Source organism: Emydura macquarii, unplaced genomic scaffold (assembly GCF_026122565.2).
Source record: "Emydura macquarii macquarii isolate MOO-44397 ecotype Brisbane River unplaced genomic scaffold, CSIRO-AGI_Emac_v2 contig_306, whole genome shotgun sequence".
NCBI classification, from domain to species: domain Eukaryota; kingdom Metazoa; phylum Chordata; order Testudines; family Chelidae; genus Emydura; species Emydura macquarii.
Genome location: NW_027130443.1, coordinates 4,261,840 through 4,272,318, shown reverse-complemented (window position 1 = coordinate 4,272,318; position 10,479 = coordinate 4,261,840). Strand labels below are relative to the sequence as shown.

Sequence of the window (10,479 nt, the reverse complement as noted above, 5' to 3'; positions counted from 1 at the left end):
CCGGGGCCAATGGGGAGAGCGGCGGGGCGGCGACTGGCGGCGGGTTCGCCCCGCCCCGGCCCCGCCTCCGGTCCCTGCCCGCGCTCTGCGGCTGCTGCTGGCCGGGAGCGGAGCGCAGGTGGCGGGCGGGGAGACCAGCGGGAGGCTGTGATTGCCGCCGGGGGAGCCCAGGCCCGGCTCTTTCTTTAGCCGCTCCGTGCCTCAGTTTCCCCGTCTTGTTGCACTGGGGGTGGGGGACACGGAGCCGCGTGGGAAAGCCCGGCGTGAGCCAGGCCGGCTCTTGTTACCAACTAGCCCCCAGCTCCGGGAGCCCTGGTGCTTTGATCATTCAGCCTCCCAAGCCCCCCGTGGGGTAGGTATTATTGCCCCTCTAACCAGGGGATGGGGTAACAGCTCCACAGATTTCACAGGGGAAAAGTAAACACTGGCTTTTGCTGGTATTTTTCCTTCTTTGCTCAACACCCCAAATTGTACCTTCAAAATAGAGAACAGCTTGTACCCCACAGAAAACCAGGCCACTGGCAGACCTGGCCATAACAGTGCCCCCTGCGTCTGACAGATCCTGGAGTATAGAGGCCAAGGTTTCTGCGGTGCTGTTGCACTGGAAGTAGTGGGGGGCCCAGGTATATTTGTGGTGGGAGCAGCTGCCCCCGGTTCTGTGTTTAGCCAGTGGAATCTTTGTAACTTGATTGTGTTGGGACGCATCAGGCATTACTGAGGCACTGGATGTTGTGGGGTTGGGGCCAAAAACTGGCTGGATCCAGTACGGTTTGGTAAGAGAACAATTGATTTTACAAATGGGGAAAGTAAAGGCACAGAGGAAGGGGCCCACGGTCAGCCAGTGAGATAAGCGGTTGCCTTGCAATTAATCCACATATGAAGGAGTCTCTTACCACAGAAGCGAGACTCAGCAGAGCTGAGGCAAAAGGGGAAGGAATTAAAACTAACATGGCTTTGAAAGTAAGTGGCCCCAACTCTCAGGGAATTAAATGGGCTTGGTGGTTGCTGACTCCTGTTATCCCTTGTGGTCCGTCAAAGTTCAGGGCCTGAGGATTGTTTCCATTAGGAGAAATTGATGATCGTGCCAGGTGTGTCATTTGATGCAATCTTGTTTATTGACAGAGCTCTTACGTGAAGTCCCGTTTCCTGAACACAGGACTCACAAGCCAGCAGGAGAGTGCTTCTTTGCCCGCTGTTCCAGGCCAGCTTTTCAGTCAGCACTGTGCCCCAAAAGCTTCCCCTCGGGCCGTGTTACCAGCACTTCTGTTAATGTCTGCCTGACTTCCTCGTCTGCCTCTGCCCCTCCTCTCTCACACACAGACAAAAAAACAATACCACCAGTCAGAGCCGCAGCCCCTTCATTTGAAACTCCTTGGCCCCCATCTAGTCTGACCTCCTGCACTGAGCTTCTGCTCAAGCATTTCTGCATGCCTGTATTTTAGCTGCTACTGCTATTTTTTGGGCCACTTTACATTTATCCTGAATGAAACGTGGCAGTTACCCTCAACCCACAACAGTACTTTGCAAATCAGGCTATAAATGTCAAACTCTAACTGCTCCAGTCTCGCAAACACTTATGCCGGCAGCTAACCTAATTGAAATCAGTGGGACTAGTCCATGAATAAGGTTACTCATGTGACTAACGTTTGATCCTGCAAACACGGGGGTAACGTTAGGACGCGAGCACAGTATGGCATGTAAGCAGGGAGCTTTCCATGGGAGTGTATTTGTGCAATGAAATAATATGGCAGGATGGTTCTAATTAAATGAGTAATTGTTTCACACTATGAGTAGCTTATTAGTCACCTAATGCCATAGGTATGCACAGACAACAGCAGAGAGAAAGGGCACAGCCAAAGAGATGAGGGGTCTGATCCTGCATTAATTATTTTGTGTCCGTGCAAAGAGAGGATTAAACACCAAAGCAGGGTTCCCTGCTCACACCCACTGGCACTGGTGTAAACTACACAAGGTGCAAGGCAGGCGAGAATCTGGCCAGATGTTTCTGTCTCAAGAAAGTTACAGTCTAAGGTCCCAATCCTGGAAACACCGTCAGGTATCTGGGTCCAGATCCTCAAAGATATTTGGCTGCCTAACTCCCTTAGGCAGCTAAATACCGCTGAGGATCTGAGCCCTGCTTACCACCATGAGTAATTGTATTGCACCCAAGAGACAGCTCGTGGCAGTGAGCTCTATACTCTGGTGTTTGTGGGATCAGGCCCTAAATAAATATATCCTAAGATTTAATTTCATTTAAAAAATATTAAGGACACAGTTTTCAACCGTGGGTGTCTACAGATGAAAAGGGCCATATGAGAGCCAGGTATTATTTTTATTATTAAAATTAGGCACTTAAATCCATCCAAAGGCTTCTCTATACTGGGCTTTTTGCACCAATGCACACCCCTCGTGTAGATACACCCGTGTCAAAAGTGATTTGCACTGGCACAGCTTACCCCAGCTACCACAGTGCAAAAACCCCAAGGGACGCAGCGTGCAATAAGTGGCTTGGCTTTCAAGCGTGCTGAGCCGGCCCTTCTTTAGGGGCAGCAGCTTGCTCAGCACTGCTGAAAATCAGCCTGCTGATTTGATTGCTCACAGTGCCTGACTTGAGAGAGCCGGGTTTGAAAATGTGCACTTAGCTTTGTAACATTTCCTTGCAGTGGCCAGGAACCTGGGCATGCCCAGGGATGCTTGAACTGTTTCTAGGAAACTGTATCTTTGCCAGGCGTTCTCGAGATTCCCTGAGTCTCAAAACGAGACCTTTTGCTTTAACTGACTGGCTTACTTAGTATTAGTCTAGCTGACCCTAGATTCCCTTTGCCCCTGGATGTCAGAAGCACGGAGAGGATTTCCATGGATTTCACCGTTCTCAATGCAGTCGTAGTTTGTCGGTGACGCCCGTGCTGTTTTGACTCGCCTGTCAACGTGGGTTCTTGCAGCCGCTCTGATCTCTGCTCCTCTGACCATTTTGGGACACCGGGGAAATCTCCATAGGCTGGAAAGACTTTTCTGCACTAACTGAAGGTAACTTGCTGCCTGTCCTTCCCCCTGTTCCATGGCCGTGCCCAGCAGGTGCAGAAGAAAAGAACAGTGTCTCCTTGGTGTGCTGCTCTCAGTTCAGCACAAGGGAGTCATGCTCTGTAGGGTGGCAGGCCCAACCTGCTCTCATTGTCGAACTCCCCCTCCCACCTAGTACCCTCTCCTGCCCGGATCCTGTTTGCTCTGCACAGATATCCTGTTGTTAACCTGGATACACACAGTGCATGTTTGTTTTCCATGTTATTGTATTTCCTTTACTAAAGACCCTGCTGTACCCTGCATGGCTCTAACCTGGCAATAGCATGTCCACACAGGCACGAATAAACCATGAGTGACATGGCTTGGCTGCAGCTGTGTTCAGACCTGGTTATTTTTGCGGTGCATATGGGGTGTGTCTGTCACACACACACACACACACAAAGCTGCCTCTTCCACTTCTAACTTCAGCCCCTTTTATACTCCCGACCTCAACCACATCTGGGCCCATGGCTCTAACACAGTCCCCAACTCAGTACAACCGTGGGCATATGCAGGAGTGCTAAAGCTGGGTGTGCAGTGTGAGGGCAGCCAGTGGAACTCACTGCCACAGGAGGTTGTGGAGACAAACTGCATGCTGAACTTTAAAAAGGAGGCCACTAGGAACTGCAGCTATGCAAGCTGTCATAATGATGGGTGGCCACCCTCTGCGCCTTAGGCCATAAGCCAATCACCTGTACAATCAGAGAAGCATTTCTCTCTCCCCTTGTGTACAGCTATGTGGGATGTGTTTTCAGGCTGTCATGGAGTCTGTGTGGTTACCCTTCTTTTAACCATCTGGTATGGGCTACTGCAGGGCATCCGGCTGGCTAGCATGTGACAGGATAGTGACGACTCGGTTTCTGGAAAGTGGACTGTACTGGGAAAACAATGTGGGCTGAGAATGCTCTGCCAGCTTATTGAGCTGCCCACCTATCCATGGTGCTGATCAGCTGACACGACTGAGACAGAGGACGGTCTTGAGATTAAAGCACAGGACTGTGAGTCAGGGTTCCTGGGCTCTGTTCTTGACTCTGCCACCGATTTACTGTGTGACTGCAAATAAGGCCTTTAACCACTCTCTGCCTCAGTTTCCCCATCTGCGGAATGGAACATAAGCATGGCCACATGGGATCATGGTCCATTTAGCCCAGTATCCTGTCTGCCAACAGTGGCTGGTGCTGGATGCTTCAGAGGGAATGAACAGAACAGGGCAATTATCAAGTGATTCATCCCTTATTGTCCAGTCCCAGCTTCTGGCCGTCAGAGGCTTAGAAACACGTGGTGCTGCATCCCTAACCATCTTGGCTATTAACCATTGCCAGACCTGTCCTCCATGAACTTATCTAACTCTTTTTTAAACCCAGAGAAACTTTTGGCCTTCACAACATCCCCTGGCAACAAGTTCCACCGGTTGACTATGTGTTGTGTGAAGAAGTTTGTTTTAAACCTTCTGCCTATTAATTTCATTGTGTGACCCGTGGTTCTTGTGTTCTGTGAAAGGGTAAATAACACTTCCCTAGTCACTTTCTCTACACCGTTCATGGGTTATAGATTTTGATTATATCCCCACCTTAGTTGTCTACTTTTTAAACTGAACAGTCCCAGTCTTTTTAATCTCTCCTCAGATGGAAGCAGTTCCATACCCCTGATAATTTTTGTTGCCCTTCTCTAGTATTTCCAGTTTTAATGTATCTATTTGGAGATGGGGTGACCAGAACTGCACACAGTATTCAAGGTGCGGGCGTACCATGGATTTATATAGTGGCACTGTGGTATTTACTGTCTTATTATCTATCCCTTTTCTAATGGTTCCTAACATTCTGTTAGCATTTTTGGCTGCTACTGCACATTGAGTGGATGTTTTCAGAGAACTATCCACAATGACTCCAAGATCTCCTGCTTGAGTGGTAACAGCTAATTTAGTCACTATCTTTTTGTCTGTATACTTGGCATCATGTTTTCCAATGTGCATTACTTTGCATTTATCAGCTTTGAATTTCATCTCCCATTTTGTTGCCCAGTCGCCCAGTTTTGTGAGATCCCTTTGTAACTCTTCGCAGTCTGCTTTGGACTTATCTGGAGTAATTTTGTATCATCTGTACATTTTGCCTCCTCACTGTTTACCCCTTTTCCGAGATCATTTATGAATATGTTGAACCGCATTGGTCCCAGTACAGATCCTTGGGGCGCACCACTATTTACTGCTCTCCATTGTAAAAACTGACCATTATTCCTACCCTTTGTTTCCTATCTTTTAACTAGTTACTGATCCAGGAGAGGACCTTCCCTCTTATCCCATGACTGCTTATTTTACTCTGATGAGGGTCAAAGGCTTTCTGAAAGTCCAAGTACACTGTATCCACTCTATCATCCTTGTCCACATGTTTGTTGGCCCCCTCAGAGAATTCTAGTAGATTGGTGAGGCATGATTTCCAAGCTGTTTTGACTTTTCCCCAACAAATCATGTTCATTGATGTGTCTGATAATTCTGTTCTTTATTATAGTTTCAACCAATTTGCCTGGTACTGAAGTTAGGCTCACCGGCCTGTAATTGCCGGGATCGCCTCTGGAGCCTTTTTAAAAAATTGGCATCACATCAGCTATCCTCGAGTTACCTGATCCAGAGGCTGATTTAAGTGACAGGTTACATACCACAGTTACCCATTCTGCAATTTCATATTTTTGAGTTTGTTCAGAACTCTAGGGTGATACCATCTGGTCAAGTGACTTATTACTGTTTAATTTATCAATTTGTTCCAAAACCTCCTCCTATGACACCTTAATGTGAGACATTTCCTCAGATTTGTCAGCTGAAAATATGGCTCGGGTGTGGGAATCTCCCTATTCCTCTGCCGTAAAGACCGATGCAAAGAACTCCTTGAGCTTCTCTGCAATGGCCTTGTCTTCCTTGAGTCCTTCTTTATCACTTTGATCGTCCAGTGGCCTCCAAAAATTTTGCTGTTAGTTTTTGTGTCTTTTGCTAGTTGCTCTAAATTGTTTGTTGTTGTTGTTGTTTTTTTGGCCTGCCTGATTATACTTTGACACTTGACTTGCCAGAGTTTATTTCCTCAGTAGGATTTGACTTCCAATTTTTAAAAGCTATCTTTTTGCCTCTAACTGCCTCTTCTACTCTGCTGCTCAGCCATGGTGACATTTTTTTTTGGTCCTCTTATTCGTTTTTTGTTTGTTTTGTTTTTTGTTTTGGGGTATGCATTGAGCTTAAGCCTTTATTATGATGTCTTTAAATAGTTTCCATGCAGCTTGCAGGCATTTCACTCTTGCAACTGTACCTTTGAATTTCTGTTTAGCTAGTTTCATATTTGTGTAGATTCCCACTGTGGTGGGTTTCTTTGGTAGTTTCCCCCTTACAAGGATGTTCCATTTCATTACATTATGGTTGCTATCCTGGGTGCCACTTAGGATTCAATCAAGAATTGCCTCTCCCTTTGTGGGTTCTAGGACTAGCTGCTCCAAGATGCATCATTAATGGTGTCTACAAATTTATCTCTGCATCCCATCCTGAGGTGACATGTACCCAGTCAATATGGGGATAGTTGAAATCCCCCATTATTATTGGGTTTTCAGTTTTTGTAGCCTCTCTAATCTCCCTGAGTATGTCACAATCACCATCACGTCAATAGTATATTTCTATGGCTAAGATCATGTGTATTCAAGCTTGAAATTTCAATCCAGAGATTCTATGGCACAGTTTGATTCAGTTAAGATTTTCACTATATTTGACTCTGTGCTTTCTTGCACATACAGTGCCGCTCCCCCACCAGCGCGACCTGCTTGGTCCTGCCTACACGTTCTGTGCCCTGGTATTACCCTGTCCCACTGATTATCATGGCTCCACTAAGTTTCAGTGATGCCTGTTACATCAATATCCTCATTTAATCCCAGGCAATCAAGTTCACCCATTTTAGTATTTAGATTTCTTGCATCTGTGTACAAACACTTATAAAATGTGTCGGTATTTTAGTTGTCTGCCTTCATGGAGTGTAATTGAATGGGACTCTTTTGTTTGGCTGTTTCTCTCCAATTCTTGCCTGTACTTTATCAACTTCTATCCTCTGCTCTTTACTAGGATATAGAGTCTCCCCTTTAATAAATCCTCTTCTAGGGTATGTCTGGGTTCAACCCGTGTGCTCCTCCACTCTTATCAGTATTCCCCCAGCCTTTCGTTTAAAATCTCCTCTATGACCTTTTTAATTTGAAGCAGTCTGGTTCCAGTTTGGTTTAGGTGGAGCCCATCCTTCCTGTATGGGCCGCGTCTTTCCCAAAAGGTTCCCCAGTTCCTAGCAAACCTAAAACCCTTCTCCCAACACCATTGGCCCATCCTGCATTGAGACCCGGCAATTCTGCCTGTCCAGCTGGCCCTGCACGTGGTGAAACTGGAAGCATTTCAGAGAATGCTCCCCATGGATGTCCTGGATATGAATCTCTTACCTAGCAGCCTAAAATTGGTCTCCATGACCTCTCTCTTCCCTTTCCTATGTCACACTGATACCTACGTGTACCACAACTGCCGGCTCCTCCCCGGCCCTGCACATAACTCTGTCTAGCTGTCTCAAGAGGTCCGCGACTTTTGCAGCCAGCAGGCAACTCACCGTATGGTTCTCCCGGTCACCACAACCCAACTATCTTTATTTCTAATAATCGAACCCCCCATTACTATTACCTGTCTCTTCCTAATAACAGGGTCCTTTCCCAAGGAGGGGTATCCTCAGGGCGAGAGGACACCACGACATCATCTGGAAGGAGGGTCCCAACTAAGAGGTTGTTTCCCTCTGCTCCAGCTTGATGTTCTCCTTCCCCGAGACTTTCATCCTCTGCAACAGCACAGAGGCTGTCAGGCTGGGGCTGGGACCGTTCTACTGTGTCCTGTGAAGTCCAGTCTGTGTTCTTGTCTGCTCCCTTAGCTCCTTCCGGAGTATCCACTCTGGTCTCAAGAGCCCATGCTCAGTTTTTGAGGGCCGTGAGCTGTTTGTATCTGAATGCACCCGGGCCCCGCCTGCCTACAAGGCAGTTAATCGTACATGCTGCATTCAGGCTTAATTAGTTCATATTTGCAAAGGTCTTTGAGCCCGTCAGGTGGAAAGTCCTTCAGAAGTGAAACATATGGGAAAGCACCCATCGGTGTGTGTTGTGCGGAGTCAGAACTGCTCAGCTGTGTGTCATAGGCCCTATACTACTAACGGAGGTTCTCCTGTGGCTCAGATGGCTGTGGCTTGTATTTTTGGAGGATCTAGGTTCTCTTGCCAGCTGCTACAGTGAAGCTCAAACGAGCCACAGATGACCAGATTGTTTTTTCTTAGTTTACCTACACTCTGCCAGGTAGATGTCTTGGAAGTTCTGCAGGGCAGCTGACTGAGTTCCTGAGCCAGGGACTCACTAAGAAAACAATTCCCATTGTCACAGGGTCTTGTGACTTTTGCAGAAACTCCTCCCTGGTTACCAAAGAAGATCGTCAAGCCATTGCAACACCCAGCTCAAAGTTTCCATGAGTCACGTGAGGAAGGCTCTTAAATCAGTGAAGCAAGAAGGAAGTGAAAATAAAACAGTGGTCTGACAAATATAGCTTTGAGGAGACAAAACTAAAAAGAAATCAGAGAGAAACTTCCTCTGAAGAATGCAGAGTAGTTAATTTAAAACATTTTATAAAAAATTAACTAAGGCCATATCTACCCCATAGGGCGTACAGAGGTATAAAGCCGTCGTGTAGATGCAGCCCATAGAAACAGAAAGGTTTTTTCCATTGTTGTAGGAACTCCACTCCCCAACTGATGATAGCTGGACTGATGGAAGCATTCCTCCATTGATTTGTAGGTCAGCATAGCTACAGTGACATAGATACCCCGGTGTTGAGTGTAGACCGGGCTATAATCTCATTATTCTCTTGGGAAATAGGCATTATTATAATGATTTTATAGAGATGTAAACTTGAGGGTCTCCTCCTGCCTGAGCCCTACAAATAATCTGCCCCTGCCCTGAAGCATGACATTTGCTCACTATCATCATAGCTGAAATGTGACTAGAGCTAATACAATTATCCAGCCCTTTAATAAGTAAAATCCAGCCATGAGATTTCCTTGCATGACCAATCTCTTCGACCAGAATTGCACAGCTGGGACTGGAACCCAGAAGTCCTGACTCTGTTTCCTGCACTGATCATTAGGGGATGCTCACTCTCTGGATCGTTTGCTCTGCTGATCTGGTGCCTAAGGGTCAGTGTGAAAATAAGGTGAATGTGGCAAAGCAGTGAAAGAAATCAATTCCCCATCTCAAGTGCTCAGGGTGTTGAAGTTTAACATGAGGCAGGAGTTCTTTCCTTACCTCTGGAAACAAGCCCACAGTTCCTGATCCCGTGGTACCCCCGGACGGCACAGCCACCGCTGGGGCTGATCTATTGAATACCTTCCACTCCGTCTGCATTGTTTCCTGGTGGTGGGGTAACGGGTGTCAGCCGAAAGGGGGCTGCTGTGAGAATGAGGAAAAGGAATGCTCTCTCGTCTGGCCTCTGGAGTTCTCCTTCAATCTGGACCATGCTTTTGGACAGCCCGAGTGGCTAGTGGGTAGATCTCCAGCTGAGCTGCTTGCCTGGAGCAGCCTGCTAACAAGCCACATGACTCATTTGTCTTCCTGCAAAACCTAGGAGGGCTTGCCAGGATAGCTAGAGCTGCAACGTTTTTCTAGTGTAGATGGGGCCTCAGATTGCTCCATCCTCAGACGAGCCCTAGTCAAACCAGAGAGTTTCCAAGGCACAAAAGACAGCTAGGCACCTAACTCCCATTGACATTTGATGGATGCCCGACTGCCTTTGGTGCCTTGGAAAATCTCCTCTGAGTCTGATGTAGGAAATCCCAGCCAGCCAGTTACCGGAGAGACACCTTGTGAATTGCAAAGCCCCGGAATCAACATTCCATCTCTTTCCCACGGCAGAAGCTGCGCAACAGTTGGATCTGCTAACCAGGCCGTTGCTGAAGGGAACACCGTCAGTTTGCAGCCCAAGGCCGGTGTGCAGTGGGGGAGTTTGCCTGGGTGTGGCTACAGCTTATAAGCCACCCGCTGTGTGCTGGTGCATCAGGGGGAATGCAGCTGAACTGGGACAAATCGTCTGGAAGAGACAGGCCCCCCTAGTCAATTTCACCCCAGCTTCTGGTCCTTCTCCTTTAGCTGGTGAGCTGTCTGGGGAGGCGCCATCTTTGTGCTGCATGTCTGTGCAGCGCCTAGCACCATGCGGTTCCGGTCCACCGCTCGGGCTCTGCAGTGCTGTGGCACTAGGCGTAATAATACCCGTGCCCTCCCCGCCCGTTGGTGTGGGTGTGGCAGTCACATGGTCTCTTGACACTTTGTCTCTCCCCTGATGTGTGAAAGACCCAAACAAACAACCGGGGACTGGGGCAGCCCCAACAGGTA

The 10,479-nt window shown here is 47.8% G+C and overlaps 1 long non-coding RNA gene across 1 annotated transcript; it reads left to right on the top strand.

Annotated features, from left to right (window-relative positions):
* The first annotated feature begins 25 nt into the window (after positions 1-25).
* Positions 26-1,694, top strand: LOC137159205 (uncharacterized). The gene is made up of 2 exons (XR_010921588.1): positions 26-352; positions 1,123-1,694. It is a non-coding gene; the product is annotated as an uncharacterized lncRNA (long non-coding RNA).
* Positions 1,695-10,479: the final 8,785 nt, after the last annotated feature.